The following is a 17,634-nucleotide window of genomic DNA, read 5'->3' as shown; positions in this document are numbered from 1 at the left end:
CTGTGCCATCAAATGCTCCCATCGTGCCATCAAATGCTCCCAAAGTGCCATCAAATGCTTCCACTGTGCCCATTGAATGCTGGCACTGTGCCCCCCCACCCACCGTCTGCCCAGCACTTACCCTGTCTTGATGGGGCAGTGGGCAACGGCGGCAGTCCTCAATGTCTTCTTCTCCCATCCTCTCCTCCCATCCGCTCCTATGATTGAACACCTGCTAGGCGTCCAATCACACGCCTGTTGTTTCAACCAATCAGGTGACGGGGTAACAGACCTGAGCACCTGATTGGCAGAGAGATGGTTCAATGTTAGGAAAGCGAATATTCATTAGCTTTTCTAACACAGTTGGGTGAACTGTGAGCGCCAAGGATGGCACTCGCTGTTTACATTTTTTGATGCCTATTAGAGCCTATGGCTCTAATCAGGTGCTTCGAAAACACCCCTGCTGCTGTAATGCAGTTGCCCGGCGCCCGAAAAAGTGCTGGGCACCTGAATAGGGGATGGCAGCAGCAGCCATGGATAGATTCATGCAATGCATGGATCTATCTATTGGTGATAGAGGGGGTGGTAGGAGAGAGGTGGCGGTGCCCGTGCACCCTTATGGATGCACCGCCACTGGATCTGGCGTGTATATGGCGTAGCAATGCTTAGGGTATCTTGGGTGGCTATAGTGCTTGAGGTAGCAGGGATGTAGTGGGGTCACAAAGCAAGGAGTATCTTATTGTAACAGTGCTGGGGGGGATATCTGGGGTGTAGAGGGGCCATAGTGTTGGGGAGGTATTTGGGGTTGAGAATGCAGGGGCTGTGGAGGTGGTAACAGGATAACAATGGTAGGGGGAAACCTGGTGTAAGTGTGTATGTGTGTGTGTGTTGGTTGGGCAGAATTAGGAGTGCTGGATGTAGATAAGATGTAGGGGTTACAATATTGGTTGGTATCTGAGGCCCTGTCAGGCTGGGTGGTGCTTTATGATTTTTATAGGCGGCCCTGTCTATACTTGTTACAACTGTCCTGAGCATCAATCAGATATATTATATGCACAGGACAGCTTTGTTACTTTATGTATGTAGTATTTTCACACTGTTTCTTTGCTGTACAGGATGACTGTTCATATAGTTAAAGTGGAGTTCCACCCAAAAGGGGAATGATGCTATTAAGACGGCCCGGTTCAAAGATAGCAGTGTTGCAGCCAAAAAATGGAGGATGACACTAAATTTTACATTTGCCAGCAGGTTCCATCTGCAGAAATGACAACTGCAAGAAAATCTTACAGCACTGCCACTGACCATGGCATGCAGGCTAAAACTAGGCTGTCCACTTGTGGCCTAATGTGTGCTATTTATAAAGTAATTGCTTTTTTTTTTTTAATTGCACAGGATCCATATGCCGTTCTTTGTTGTAATTTTCTACTCAAGCTTGAGCTGCTAGATCCAATGCAATACTTTATCTGTGGCGTGAATTAATCTCCATCCTGTATACATCTGTCATGTATTTCTAACCCTTTCACCACCCCCTGAAGACTCAAAGTTACAAAGTACTGTACCTGTTCTTTGCTACCTTTTTCAATATAATGGCTATGAATGAAAGGGATGTAGTTAACCTACTTGCAGGAGGTAACTGAGATGAAATCATCAATATCCTATTGCTCCATCATTGTCCATTCATGAGTTCTGGACCAGACTGTACAGCATAGTTGCACATTTTGGGAAACTTACCTTCCAAAGCACTCTTTTGCAGTGATATAAGGTTCTTTCTATCCCTCATTGTTGCCATCTACTCCCCATCTTCCTAAGTTAACAGTATTTTCTTCTCTAATGATCTTAATGACATACAGGCATACCCTGCTTTACGTACACTCAGGAATACAGACACATTGGCGTCAATGGGAAATCTTGGTCAGCTTGAAATGGCACTGCTCCAGAACCATAAGTGACAGGAACACCAAACCTGGGGAGCACCAAGAGGGGACCAAGGACTACAACATATGTAATCTGGGGTCGGCCAGATTACCTAGGTAATCATTTATGTCTGTAAATTACTATTGCAATGCAGTACAAGCATTAAGAAGTGAAAAAAAAGGTATTGCTTCACTTTAAGTACATTTTTGTTTTTGACATACATGCTCTGGTCCCAGTGTGTATTTAAAAGTGGGTTATGCCTGTAACTCCTATAAATGCACATGGACATCATTCTGGCTCTCATGATGGATTGTAAACGAAGCTGCACATGCATTGTTGACAGTGTACAATTAGTAAAAAAAAAAATGCTAGTGGCTAGGGAAAAGTGATTACAGGCAAGAACAACCGTATATAGTCACCTCTACAATAAAAACAAAAAATCTTCCTAGCTTATTATTTGTTATTTTATTTGTACTTTATTTCAATGTTTTTATTAAGGTTCAGGTGTATCAAGTAAAACATAAAAAGGATAACAGTAATTGCCATACATCAGGTCCTAATGAAGAGATAGATATGCAAGGGTATATATGGCAGAACATAAGTAACAGTCACGGAAAAACAATTGAACCTATTTTGAATACTTATTGTAAGGTGGGTGGTATTATCCTTCACCTCTAGACACCTCATCTGGGAACATTTTGTGTCAAGGAGGGAAGAGAACACCTCCCACCTGTATCTAGTAAGTTTATTTAAAACAAAAATGTAATATTATAAGGAAATTTAAATATGTTATAATAACATAAGGTTACCCTAGTATGCGTGCATATTGATGTATACATATATTGATATGGGGTATAGAGATATATGTGGAGTCTTACAAGATGTTTCCAATTGTGTATAGAGTATCAGGGTTCAAGGCTCAAGCAGTACAGTGTTGCCAATCCCATTTGGGTTTAAATTTTATATATTAGGTGGTGTTCATTTTTTCGTACCACTCTAGCCAGTGTGACCATTTTTTTGAAAAGAGAAGGCAAGGAAACCTTGCATGTAGCAAACATGCATTTGTAAGAACCGTTGATGTGTACCAAGGTTATTACTTCGTTTTTGGTTGCGATATCTGGAGTGTTCCAGTGGCGGACAATGGTTAGTCTTGTAGCTAAGAAAATGTGGGTCGTTATAGTGTGGAAACAGTAGGGAATGTTTTCCATACCAATGCTTAAAAGGGCAAGTTCCGGCAAGGGGGTGAGCTTTAATCCTGTCACTGCGGTGATAAGGTGGAATGTCTCGTGCCAGAATTTAGATACCCGGGCACATTTCCATAGAAGGTGGTATAGACTCCCTATAGATGTGGTAGTGTCGTATGTGTGAATCAAAAATGGGGTAATGTACCATCTAAGGGTAATTTTGTGAACTAACTTCTGAAGGTTGGAGAACCTAGTGGCCTTGAAGTTGGTTTTTAGGGGTGTTCGCCACTGGGATTCACTGAAGGATTTTCCAATATCCTTTTCCCAGTTTAGTAATGGCAAAGCCTTACTAAAGTTAGGTTTTGTCCCCTAGCATGTTGTAGAATAGTGTAATGCCTTTATGTTTGTTGTGGGTGATGAAAGGAATTTCCATATGAGCGGGTGGATATCTGTATGCAGGTGAGGGTTACTAACCAGACAGTGGGTTATTTGTGTGTATTGATAGTAGTCTGTCAGAGTAAGAGGAAAGGAATTTTGCAGTGATGTGAAGGAGGGTGTTAGAATATAGGTTGGAGACAAAGTGGATACCTTTATTTCTACTACATTTGGGTTGAGAGATTGGGTATGAGTATAAAGAATACTAATATTGGTAGTCGTATTCTATAGGGGGAATCCCCTTTGGGTGCATTGGCTAGTAGATAGTTAAATGCCAATTTTGAGGCGATAATAGTGGGTGACAAAAGTGGAGTTCCATGTTTTCATTTGGGGTGAACTGAGTAGCCAAGTGCCTAGGGTGTAACCAGAGACTTGGGGTGTTTCGATGCTGAGACAGGGACATACGTGATATATACAAAATATATACAAATATATACAAAAATCACAATTTTCTCAGATGTGCATTGGATGTGGACCTACACATTCAGTGCACATCTGAGAAAATTGTGAATTTTGTATATATTTGTGTTTATGAAGTGATGTTGTTTATCAATGTTGCATTTTCTAACATATTGTTTTCACTCTATAGTGACCACACATGCAGTACTTACCTGAAATCTCTTGAGGAAGCCATTGTTTGGTGTAACATGTACAGCAAGAAAGCTACTGCTGTTTTCTCAATATATGGTTATTGTGTGATGACATTCTGTTGGTTTTATACATTTTTGTATTAATACATTTCATATTTTATATCTGTTTGCAATTTTTTTGGGCTCCTTTAAAGTCCCATTTCTCTTTTCCTATCATGTGTACTATATATATGTATATATAGGAATGTGGTGCCTTTGACTACCCAACCTCCAGCAAATCATATTATTTACAGGTAGAAACCACGTTTTAAAGTGGAAGTAAACCCTTCTATCGTTTTCAGTCAAGGAAGCTGCCATCTTGGCCTCTAATAATTCTTCAACTGCCATAATACTGCACATGTGATCAGTTTGACACCAGCTATTAGATGGTTTGAAAGTTTGGTTGAGAGAACAACCAATGTGAACATTAGCATTTCTGGCATGCCAGGAATGTAAGTGTTTTTTTAAACTGGGTTTACTCCCGCTTTAATTTAGGCTAGTAGTGCAGCATTATAATAATCTCCGAAGTTGATAAGACCTGCACCTCCCACCAGCTTGTGTTTCAGGAGAGTGGCACAGGAACATCTAGCTTTTTTATTTTTTCATATGTAGATATACTTTGTTGGGAGGTAAAGAATGAGGCAGGGATTGGGGTTGGTAGTGATCTAAATTAGGTAGCGCAATTGTGGTAGTTTAATCATTTTAAATGCTGTTAGTCTGCCTGACCAAGATAGAGCTAATTTGGAGAACTGTTGTAGTTCTTTTGGGAGGTTGATTAGGAAAGGAGAAAAATTAGCTCGGTAGAGAGAAGAAGTTGTATTGTTTAGTTTTAATCCTAAATAAGAGATAGAGTCTTTAGCCCATGTGTACGGATATTTGTGTTCTTGTTCTAATTGGTATGTTGTGGGGATTCCTAAGGGCATAATGAAGGATTTAGAATCATTCCCTTTATAATATGAAACTTCACTAAATTCTTTTTGTACCAAAGCCAGGGAAGATATGGGGTTGGTTAATAAGAGGATGATATCATCCGCAAACAAATTGATTTTGTGTTCAGTGGGACCAATGTTAAAACCGGAAATTATGCTTTGGGATCGAATTATTCTCTGCTAGCAGCTCGTTACGTTAAAGAGGAGGGGAGAAAGAAGACATCCCTGTCTGGCGCCATTACTTATATCAAAAGTTTTAGATAGCATTGAAGAGCAATAGACTTGAGCTGAGGGATGCCTTCTTGGCTAGTGGACATGATATGTTTAGATCCATTGTGGATGATGGACATTTTTGCTGGCACTATCCATTGATATTGGATGTTGTGGTTTTGCAGTGCTTTAGTAATTGTGTTGAGTTGCCTGTGGCGGCTTAGTGTATGTTGGGAGAGATCCGCAAAAATTTGTAGTTGGCCGTATGGGTTGGGTAGGGCTCCATGGTATCAGCTGCTCCTTCACATGGTAAAAGTGAATGGGGAGGATCACATCTCTAGGAACTGCTGTGGACAAGGAGGATGGATTAAGAAGCCTGTGGATGTGGTCTATGACCAATTCAATGTTTTTCAGATCAGGCAGTAAGGATTTGATCAGTCCGCGGGCATAGGAGGGTAGGTGACCCCATCCCATGGTGTAGAGGTCCCTCGGGGGTTATGCTGTGAGTCCCCCGAGTACCCAGGCTGTTGGAGAGGGAGAGAAGCTGCGGGCACTGCTGTGGAGGATCCGACCATGGCACCATTTTGGCTGAGCCTCGTGGCCGGCTAGAACACATACTCCCCTAGCTTTCATGGGACCTGGCTCTCTTTTCTCTTCTGTGTCATGGCACCACAGAGGTAGCGAGTGTGCTGGCGCAGCTCCGGTATGTGAGGATCGCCGTAGGAAGGCAGTCAGACACTGTGAATCTGGTCCTGTGTGTGGAGCTTGCTTCTTACGTGGCCATCTTGTCCATGCGCTGGCCACGCCCCCTCTTTATTTGTACTTTAACTGCAATATAGTCTGCGGAAGACTAGGGACCTAATTATACTGTCTGGCAGATATACCTGGCACATAAGACTTCCTAAACAGAATAAAAAATAGTTTGGCAGGTAAAATAGTTTAAATCTATGTATTTGACCCAATGACTGGATTTGAGCTGTTTGCCTGGATTTCAACTTTAAAGCCTATGTTTAGTCAAAAACAAACAAACAAAAAAAAACAGCGCATCAGTAGGATGTGTCCCTTGTGCTATTGACTCCTCTATTAGCTGAAATCTTCCTCATCCTCATCCAATCCCCCCAAACCCCTGCCACTGTAATCTTCTGCTGCAGCAGAGGTTTATAGTGCTGACAGAGCTGTAAGAGGTACTCATTAAGAGTGCCCAACTATGCCTGCCCTTTTTGCCCAGCTCCTCAATTCATAGAGACTGTACTATTGCTTCTAGGGATCGACTGATAATCGTCAAGGCCGATTATTGCAGGCCAATATCAGCCTTTTCCGAAAAACTGCAAAACTAGACCGATATTACTGATATTGCTTCAAGGGGTTTGCTGCAGGCATCACCCCAGTACCTTTAGAGTGGACAGCCGGCTTCATTGTAATAACAACCAATGTGGCTCAGCAGCTGCTCGGCTGTTATTACAAGCAGTGGGGGAGGGACAGGGGTGACACCCCCCCTCCTGCCACCTTCTGCCGCTCGACCAGGTAATGGTATTTAACCACTTACCAACTGCCCACAGTACATTTAGGCCTCATGCACCCAGAACATTTTGAACCACTTGCCGTCCGCCCTATGGCACCTTTGCTGCTATAGGGTGGCCACGCTGTGCAGGATCACGTATATATACATGATCCTGCACCTCTGGGTATTGGGCGCGAGTGTGCGCCACTGGCGGTTCACTCACACTGCGAATCTGCACAGCTGGAGCTTATCAGCGGTTTCCACTGGCACCCGCTGATCATTCTGTGCACAGGCAGAATGGCGATCTGCCTATGTAAATGAGGCAGAATGCCATTCTGTCAGTACAGAAGGCATAGATCCTCTGTTCCTGTAAAGCAGGAACACAGATTAATGCCTTCCGCAATTAAAAGCACCTCCCACACTACATTGAAACACCAGCTACGTGCACAGTTAACCCCTCGTTTGCCCCCTGATGTTAACCTCTCCCCAGCCAGTGTCATTAGTACAGTGGGAGTGCATATTTTTAGCACTAATCACTGTATTTGTATCACTGGTCCCCAAAAAAGTGTCAGAAGTGTTAGGTGTCCGATTTGTCCGCCGCAATATTGCAGTCTCGCTATAAGTCGCTGATCACTGCTTTACTAGTAAAAGTACATAAACTAATTAAAATTCCATAAATGTATCACATGGTTTGGAGAACGCTATAAATTTTGTGCAAACCAATCAATATACGCATATTAGGATTTTTTTAAGCAGAAATATGCAGCAGAATACATATTTACCTAAACTGCCGAAATTGGATTTTTTTCCATTTTTTTATTGGATATGTTTTATAGCAGAAAGTAAAAAATATTGGGGTTTTTTTTTTCAAAATTGTCGGTCGTTTTTTGTTTATAGCGCAAAAAAAAAAAAAAGAGAGGTGATCAACTACCAGCAAAAGAAATCTCTATTTGTGGGGAAAAAAGGACACAAACTTTATTTCGACACAGCATCGCGCAAACGCATTATTGTCAGTTGAAGTAACACAGTGCCGTATCACAAAAATGGCCTGGACGCGAAGGGGGGGGGGGGGGGGGGGTAAGTCTTCCAAAGGTCAAGTGGTTAAGAACATTGGAGAAAGAGCACAGGATACAGAATATTCATAAATGAGAGCCATCTTAGATGATGCAAGTGCCTTGGTTGCAGCAGCATATCCTGTTCAATGGATTTCCATTTAAAAATGACACATGTCAGATGAATCCTACTCCTCTGAGTACTGGTACATAGGGAACATTTCCTGGACAGCATTTCAGATCAATGCCAAACTCCATTTGTTGCCTGGAATTGCTCTTTAATTTTTCATGTACATTAGTAGCCATAATCAGTTGAGTAATTAATAAAGTAGAAAAAAAAAAACACTCTGCTGCAATCAGTATAAATGGCTGAATATGCAAATAAATGAATACGTGAGATTGCAAAGGGTATGGAGAAGTGCAAACAGAGGGAATATAATGTAGGTGTATGTGTAACACACTGCTATCTGCTGTCGTTATCAAGCATTTAGCACATGGATGAAAGATTATAAATCAGATGTAGGTAAGGGAATGAGGATTTACACAAAATGGCCTTTCCTGATAAGCAGGAAACAGCTGGCAGCAGCTCAAGGTCAGTGCAGAAAAGGTAAACAGGTTACAGGTTACTGTCAGCAGACAACCTTATGTGCTTCCAATATGACTTGTGGCACCACATTCAGAACTGGAGCTTGTAATATTCAAAGCCAAAATAACAAGCAAAAAAAAAAGAAATCACATTAAAAGGGCAGGTTCACACCAGCAGGAACACATTATGGGTTGTATAAAAAGAGCATAAGTATTTGTGTACCAGTGTTGTAATAATATATCACAATACAATACTTTATGTGACATGTTGCTCTATCCAAACTTCAACTATCCACATTTTCTAAGGAAAAAAATGTGAAAAAACTGCATTAAGTGCTAATAAACAATTAGGCCTTGTGCACACAGGATGTTTTTACAGCTGCTGTTTTGGCTTCAGACTTTTTTTTTTCTACAATCAATAAACTCTCCTGCAAATTGTCCTATGCACACATAGGCTGTTATCAACTGTTTTTGGCTGGTGTATTTATTTGGCTGTAAAATAAAAACACAAAACTAGTGGGTTCTAAGAGGAGTTTCTCAGCTGTAAAAACGCTCTAATGTCAAAAAACACAGTTAAACGCTCAAAAATGCGCATCCCTGGCATTTAACGGTTTTGATCCCATTGATTTAAAAAAAAAAAAAGTAAAACGCAAAAAAATGATGAAAAACACAAAAAAAACTAAAAAACTATTGCAAAAATGCTGAAAAACTTTGAAAAACTCACAGCAAAGCTGCTGATGTTTTTATAACATTATTATACCATCCAGTGGGCATGAGGCCTAAATAGAAATAAGTGAATTGGATGCAATAGCAGCACTCAAATATCCCCAATATATAGAAAATATTTAAATAAAAAGCGTTGCTCTATGTTAATATCCTTTTATCAAAAAACATTGAATAATAAGTCCATCCGTATATCAAGTGTCAGGGAAAAAGTCCATCCATATAGAGATTGTCAGTGAAAAGGTCCATTACTAAATGGAAAATCCACCGGTGCTCTTAATAACACACCATATCACCATAAGTGCTCTGGACTCCTCCACCAGTTAGAAGGATTACCAATATTTAGACCCACCAAAGCTAAGGTCGAATGTCCTAGAAGAATTCATCACCACAGCTGACTGAAAATAGCTCCGCTGCCATTAGGCTTCTGCTTTCTTTTAAATAGGGACAGTCCCCATCCACACAGATTCTCCTTGCCTTGCTGACTAGTACTCAGGGAGAAGGCAAAACATGAAAAAGTCCCATCGTTTTTTTTAAAAAACTCTAAAAATATACTAACAAGCTTCTAGAAGAAAACAGACATTCAGATACAACAAAACTACGGCCGCTGACCGCGTGATGATGTCACCGCCATAAATCCCCCATCCACTGTCTGCTTCAGGAACTTTCACTGACACTAGTTATGTGGATGGACTTATTATTACTTTTTTTTTTGATAAACGGATATTACTGTATAGCGCAACACATTTTATTTAAATATCCACATTTTCTGCAAGCACAGAAAAATATCTTGATATTGATCCTACCAGAAACCCAGTGTTTTGGTTTAACCTCTTGCTTACTGGGCACCAGGCATGTACTGGCCATAGGGACTATAGGGAGTTTCCCGGTGGGCCGATGGCTCAGTGGGCCGGTTTCAGTGACAGCCAGTGGCATCGCTGGGGGGGACTTTTGGGGCTATAGCCCCGAATCTGGGGCCCATAGCCCAGAGTCAGTCCAGGAGTCCCCAACCACAGGGTCCCGGCCCACTACCTGCCCTCTTTCTGGTGACCCTGATGTAAGGAGGGGCTCTCTGAGGACCCGGATGTAAGGGGGGGCTCTGTGGGGACCCGGATGTAAGGGGGGGCTCTGTGGGGACCTGGATGTAAAGGGTTGGCTCTCTAGGGACCCTGATGTAAGGCGGATGATCTCTGGGGACTCTGATGTAAGAGGGGCTCTCTGGGGACCCTGATGTAAGGGGAAGGCTATATGGAGACCCTGATGTAAGGGGAGGCTCTCTGGGGACCCTGATGTAAGTGGGGGGCTCTCTGGGGACCCTGATGTAAGGGGGCTCTCTGGGGGCTTTTTTGCGCAATTGCATACACTTTATATACTGTTTTTTTGCATGTTTGCAAAATTAAAGTGGGCCACTCTGGATGAAGTCCAGGGCCAAATTTTTGTCCCAGTCCAGCCCTGCTGGGCGGGCACTTAAAGAGGAGTTTCCATTTGAAAAAAAAAATTAAAAGTCAGCAGCTACAAATACTGCAGTTGCTGACTTTTAATAATCGGACACTTACCTGTTCCAGGGTCCAGCGATGCGGGGGGTCGAAGCTCCGCTCGTCCCCCCCTCTGCTCGGCAGTGCCGGCATTGCAACTGTGGGCACCCAGCTGTGGCTTCACATCCGGGCACCCACTGCACATGTGCGAGCGGTGCCGTGATTGGCCGCGCAGTCATCTGAGACCTGTCATGTGTCCCAGATGACTGACAGGAGGGAGGGGGCAGAGCTGAGCCCTTCCTGCGCCAAGGGGAAGTGATGTCACCAGCCCAGGCTCTGAAGGAGGCAGACTATGAGGGACCCCTTAGCAACGGGCATTTAGAGGTAAGTTAAAAAAAAATCCAAATGTTTTTATTTTTTTTAGGAATTTTAATCTTTTTTTTTTGTGTGCAACACCACTTTAAACCTCCCTCTGCCCAGACCAATTTTCAGCTTTCAGAGCTGTCACACTTTGAATGACAATTGCGCGATCATGCTACACTATACTCAAATTCATTTTTTTATATTTTTTTTCACACAAATGGAGCTTTTTTTGGTGGTATTTAATCACCACTTGGGTTTTTATTTTTTGCTAAACAAACAAAAAAATGACAGACATTTAAAAAAAAAAAAAGTTTCATAGTTCGTTTGTAAAATTTTTCAAATGGATAATTTTTCTCCTTCATTGATATTTGCTGATGAGGCTGCACTGATGGGCTGCACTGATGGGCTGCACTGATGGGCACAGATAAGGCGACACTGATAGGCACAGATAAGACGACACTGATGGGCACTGATAAGATGGCACTGTTGGACACTGATAAGATGGCACTGATGGGCCCTTATTGGGTGGCACTGATGGGTGGCACTGATGAGTGGCACTGATGGGTGGCACTGACGGGCACTGATAGGTGGCACTGATGGGCACTGGTAGGTGGTATTGATAGGCAGCACTGGTAATGACACACTGATTGGTGATTTATAGGTGGCACTGTGGACACTGTGGGCACTGATAGGCGGCACTGTAGGCACTCATAGGTGACACTGAGGGCACTGATGGGTGGTACTGTGGGCACTGGTAGGTGACACTGGTGACTCTCCACTATTGGGACCGATGTCCCTCTTGCAGCCGCTGGTGATCAGCTTTTTTTCCCTCCTCACGCTACCAGCGTGAGGAGGAAAAATAGCCGATAATGCCTCTGTTTACATCACATGATCAGCTGTGATTGGCTGACAACTGATCACGTGGTAAGGCAGTGCTCATCAACCCTGTCCTCAGTAGTGGTAAGGGGTCGGGATTGACCCCTTACTCCAATCTGTGATCAGGCAATTCTCATAGACTCACTGATCACAGAGCATGCCGCACGCACCCTGAAGGGGGTGCCCAGGCCACACAAACACAAGTGGACGTCCAGGGATGCCCTCCCGGCAAATTAAGTCCATGCTGCAGTCGTCTTTAGGCTATAGAGTGGACGGCAAGTGGTTAACTTCCTATATACCAAACTTAAATCTCAACCAATATTGTTAGCCTTCCAATTTGTAAACTACAGAACATTGCCCCCAACCCCATGTAATGAAAGTGAGGAGAGGGGAAGTAGTTTGTTGTCCAAATAATGATAGCTTCTCCTCCATAGATATCATTGAGTGAATGTTGTCATCTTAGGAAGGGAAATATGTTGCTGGCAGGATCACCAGGTCAAAATAAAGGAAAATAACCTAAAATAAAGAAAACAAATGCAGCCACCAGCACCGGTAAGCTGCAATATATTACATTTATGTTTTTGTGTTTTAATATGGAGAAAACAATCCTTTTTTCTACTGCTGTGTCTTCTGGATATCATACACCACCATGTTACCAGAATAACAGTTAGACATCTAATATTTTAAGGACCACCCAAGAGTACTGAAAAATACCAGCACACCCAAAGAAATGTGTTTATTTATATGACATCTAAACATTAAGGCATGGGGGTTTTGGCAGGAGGCAGACAAGACCAGTTACACTGTACAAGGAGAGAAAACAACAGTGTCTTATCTTAAAACAGTAGAAAATGTAAGGAAAAAAAAAAAATACATGTGCCTCCTGCAGGTTAATGCCATAAAGTGCTACTATTCACTGGATACTAGCAGATTATGACAGACTTCCCTTAAAAAAAAAAAAAATGAAGCCCTTCATTGGCGTGCTATCACTGCTGCAGGCGTGTCCATCTTCTCTCAGTCTTTCTTCCAAGTTTGCACACTTCTGCAGTTTGAATAGTCAGGCCACGATGATGCCACTCCCACGCATGTGCACCGGTGTCACTATAGTGGCATGGTGCTCTCTGCATCCATGGAACACTAAGGCTACTTTCACACACTGGGGGCGGGCGTTATTTTTAGCAGCACTTTACGGTCGTTTTAGCGGCACTATTCGGCTGCTAGCGGGGTCCCTTTTAACCACCAAAAGTGGCCGAAGATCTAACGTTAAAACCACTTGATCTTACCAGATCTAATGAATATCTATTAGCCTGAATGATTTTTGGCCAGAAAATTGGATAAGAGGGTGCCCCCCCCCCCGGCAAATAACTGTTAAAATTGCTTCTTGTGTGAGATCTAACATAAACAACGGTTGATCTAACCTGATCTAACAAAGATCTAACAAACTGCATAAGATTTTTTCAAACATTTTGATATGGGGGGGCTAACCCAGTAGAGGTCAATATGAAACGAATCCCCACAGTCTCTCCTCTGATCCAGAACTCCTCATCAATGACCATGTAAAAGTGAAGTTCCCTCACAGATCTATCCGAGCCTCTTCCTTAAATCGGCACCCCCCCCAGATGCTGCTGTCTAGTAATCCATTCTCTACTTCATCTGGCCGACAACTCCTCCCAGTGGCCTGTTATCTCTGCTTATATAGGAGGCCCACCCCCGCCAATACTAGTTGGGGATTGGTCAGGGCTCCCACGTGAGCTGCATGCCACTCCAGTTCCAGGCCCTGCCCCTCTTCCAGAACATTCTCTCTGGAAGCAGGGGAGGCACCTCAGAACTAGAGCACAGGTGGTCACACCCACTGCTACACTAATCACTCCCTGCCCCCAGATCAAAACAGACAGGCCTAGCTCAAAGCACAGGTCTGCCTAAATTTACCTGTGCTGACAATATCCCTAGTAAAAATCCTATAATAGCACCTACCTATTGGTAAAGGGTACTACACAGGAGAGGATCTTTACAGGCTCTTTTTTAGTGCTGTAGCGCCTGTAAAGCGCCTCAGTGTGAAAGTAGCCTTATGCCCGGACTTACTGGCAGACTAGGTCCGATGGAATCAGTCTGGACAATCTAATCGTGTGTGGGCTAATCCGATCGTGTGTGGGCTAATCCGATCGTTTTCCGTTTAAAAAATCAGACCTACCTAGAAATAGAACATGTTTTAAATCTGTCCAACGGACTCAATTCCTATTGGGAAAATCATTCTTCTGTATGCTGGTCCGATGGACCAAATACGACACAAGGGAAGCTATTGGCTACTGGTTTTTGAACTTCATTTTTTAGTGCCGCCTTACCTCATCACGTTCAAAACTAACGGACTTTCGAATGGACTTAGTCCATTTGTGTGTCGCCAAGTCCATTCAGAACTCCGCCGAAAGTCCATTGGACCTAGTCTGCTGGAAAGTCCGGTCGTGTGTACGCAGCATAAGAGTTCTGTGAATGCAGATTACTGCACGTGTGCCAATTATGGCTTCGGCTTAAGTCAATGCCAGTATCTAAAGGGCACAAGTTCAAACTGATTCAAAGTCGGTTACAGATAAGACTTTTTATTATCTCACCTGTAGAGTAATGTCAGATTTATTACTTTACTACCTCATTAATACAGAAATCTCCTGTACAGAGGCAAAGTGGTTATCATCAGAGAAGATACCTGCAGCAAGGTTCGGAGGAGTGGAGAATGGGTGGAATTACCCTTTAAGTAGAAATATACATGATTCTTGTATTTAAAAAAATAGTTGCTTAGCCCAGAGTCCAGGTGAACTGAACATGTGATCATGTCTGAGAACATAGCCTATTACTCAGGTAGAAAGAACTATTCTTTAATCCTATAGTACACTGTACATAAGATCACTTAAAAGCAAACTTCTGCTACGTATTTCCAAACTTATCTCACATAGTACTGGCCTGCATTACTAGTAATACGTTGTGGGAGAAATATGTGAGCTACCTTTGCTGACCTTTTCTGGAAATGCTAGTCGCCTGACTGATGCAATAATACAATGGCTTTAGCTTGTTCCAGGTATCTGACTTGGGCACCAAGGCAACTCCAATTTTCAGAAGGGGGTCAGCAATAGCAGACCACATATTTGTTATGGCAGGTGCACTTTAAGGCACCTATTTAGAGCAGGCATTAGGAGGCACTTGGTGCACTTTAGAAACGCATACCAATACCCTCCTTCAATGCATATCGATTTTTTCCATCACCCTAGCATGTGTACTCATGTGAAAGAATTCTAAAGATTAGGAGTTATATGCAGCCATTCCTCTTCATTATGTCATAGAAGCCAGTGGTAGAGAAGGGCACATACAAAGCATAGCTTCCATTGACTCCCAATAATGTTAACCCGGGGAGAGCACAGATACCTTTTTCTGAGTGTCTGGTTTGGGGGATGAGCTCATTAGCACAATGTCATCAATCTTAGCTTCAATAGAAACAAATAATGAATAATATTTAGACCTCGGCCATTAGAAACTACATGTACATCTTTGTTCTGGTTAGAGTTGTTCTTTAACTAAAGTGTGCTATTTGATTTTGAATCATGGCATGCAGTAGAGAAGCTGGTGACAAATTCTCCAGTGCAGGCTTGTCAGATTTACGCCTAAGACTGCACAAAATCTAAGGTTAGTCCTTTTGCTGCTTAGAAGTTAATAATAATGTTCGGTGAATGACGAGACTCAACAGGCTAATGCTGAATTCATGACCAGGCCAAATGCCGTCACTGTTTTTCCATAATGCTCTACTGATCATATTTCTGGTGGATGTTAAATTAACCAATTCTTTAGGGATATGCACAATCCTAATGCCAAGCAGATGTTTCTCTAGTCATATTTGGTAGAGGGGTTTTTCATTGTTAATTTAAAGCTAACACTTTATTTTTTTTTCTTCATTTTGGATAGAGAAGGGAATAATCAAAACCCCTTTCAAGTTTTGAATGCTTTATTTTTTATTATTCTATATGCTCTGGTGATCCTTATCACCAAAACAGAGAGTGATGGGAAATACAAAATGTTAGAGTTGTCACCAGAATAACAGATCAAGGTAAATCTCTCCAATGTAGACACCTGTTCTAGTGACAACTGTCTGGGAGTGGAATTCGCAGGGGTTGCAGATGACTGGGTTCCCCACTGCTGCACGGTCAGGCACATAACTTCTGTTTCATCCAGAAACTGAACAGTCCTTGAGCTTGATTTTATGTTTTATTAGAGGGTAATAACTTGAATAGGTAGGGGAATTAGGGGATGCCCAACTTGGCAGCAACAAACTTAGGGGCAACTCCCTCCGTACAGTATCTCACAAAAGTGAGTGCACCCCTCACATTTTTGTAAATATTTTATTCTCTCTTTTCATGTGACAACACTGAAGAAATCACACTTTGCTACAATGTAAAATTGTAAGTGTACAGCTTGTATACCAGTGTAAATTTGCTGTCCCCTCAAAATAACTCAACACACAGCCATTAATGTCAAACCGCTGGCAACAAACGTGAGTACACCCCTAAATGAAAATGTCCAAATTGGGCCAAAAGTGTCAATATTTTGTGTGGCCACCATTATTTTCCAGCACTGCCTTAACCTTCTTGGGCATGGAGTTCACCAGAGCTTCACAGGTTGCCACTAGAGTCTTCTTCCACTCCTCCATGACGACATCACGGAGCTGGTGGATGTTAGAGACCTTGTGCTCCTCCACCTTCCGTTTGAGGATGCCCCACAGATGCTCAATAGGGTTTAGGTCTGGAGACATGCTTGGCCAGTCCATCACCTTTACCCTCAGCTTCTTCAGCATCCGGTGGTCATCTTGGAGCTGTGTTTGGGGTCGTTATCATGTTAGAATACTGCTCTGCGGCCCAGTCTCCAAAGGGAGGGGATATTGCTCTGCTCAGTATGTCCCAGTACATGTGGCATTCCTGGTTTCCTCAGTGAACTGTAGCTCCCCAGTGCCGGCAGCACTCATGCAGCCCCAGACTATGACACTCCCTACCATGTGTTTGTACTCCTCACCTGGTTGCCGCCACACACGCTTGACATCATCTGAACCAAATAATTTTATCTTGGTCTCATCAGACCACAGTACATGGTTCCAGCAATCCATGTCCTTAGTCTGCTTGTCTTCAGCAAACTGTTTGCGGGCTTTCTTGTGCATCATCTTTGGAATTGGCTTCCTTCTGGGATGACAGCCATGCAGATCAATTTGATGCAGTTTGCGGCATATGGTCTGAGCACTGACAGGCTGACCCCACCCCCCACCCCTTCAACCTTTGCAGCAATGCTGGCAGCACTCATACGTCTATTTCCCAAAGACAATCTCTGGATTTGACGCTGAGCATGTGCACTCAACCTCTTTGGTCGACCATGGCAAGGACTGTTCTGAGTGGTCTGTATGGTCTTGGCCACCATGCTGCAGCTATGTTTCAGGGTCTTGGCAAGCTTCTTACAGCCTAGGCTATCTTTATGTAGATCAAACATTCTTTTGTTTAGATTCTCAGAGAGTTCTTTGCCATGAGGGGCCATGTTGACCTTCCAGTGACCAGTATGAGAACGATAACACCAAATTTAACACACCTGCTCCCCATTCACACCTGAGACTTTGTAACACTAACAAGTCACATGAGGGAAAATGGCTCATTGGGCCCAATTTGGACATTTTCACTTAGGGGTATACTCAAAGTGTAATTTCTTCAGTGTTCAATTAAAAGATATAATAAAATATTTACAAAAATGTGAGGGGTGTACT

This window comes from Lithobates pipiens, unplaced genomic scaffold (assembly GCF_037356315.1).
Source record: "Lithobates pipiens isolate NorthernLeopardFrog02 unplaced genomic scaffold, aLitPip1_a1.2 Scaffold_18, whole genome shotgun sequence".
Classification (NCBI taxonomy): Eukaryota; Metazoa; Chordata; class Amphibia; order Anura; family Ranidae; genus Lithobates; species Lithobates pipiens.
Note: the sequence above shows the minus strand (reverse complement) of the source record.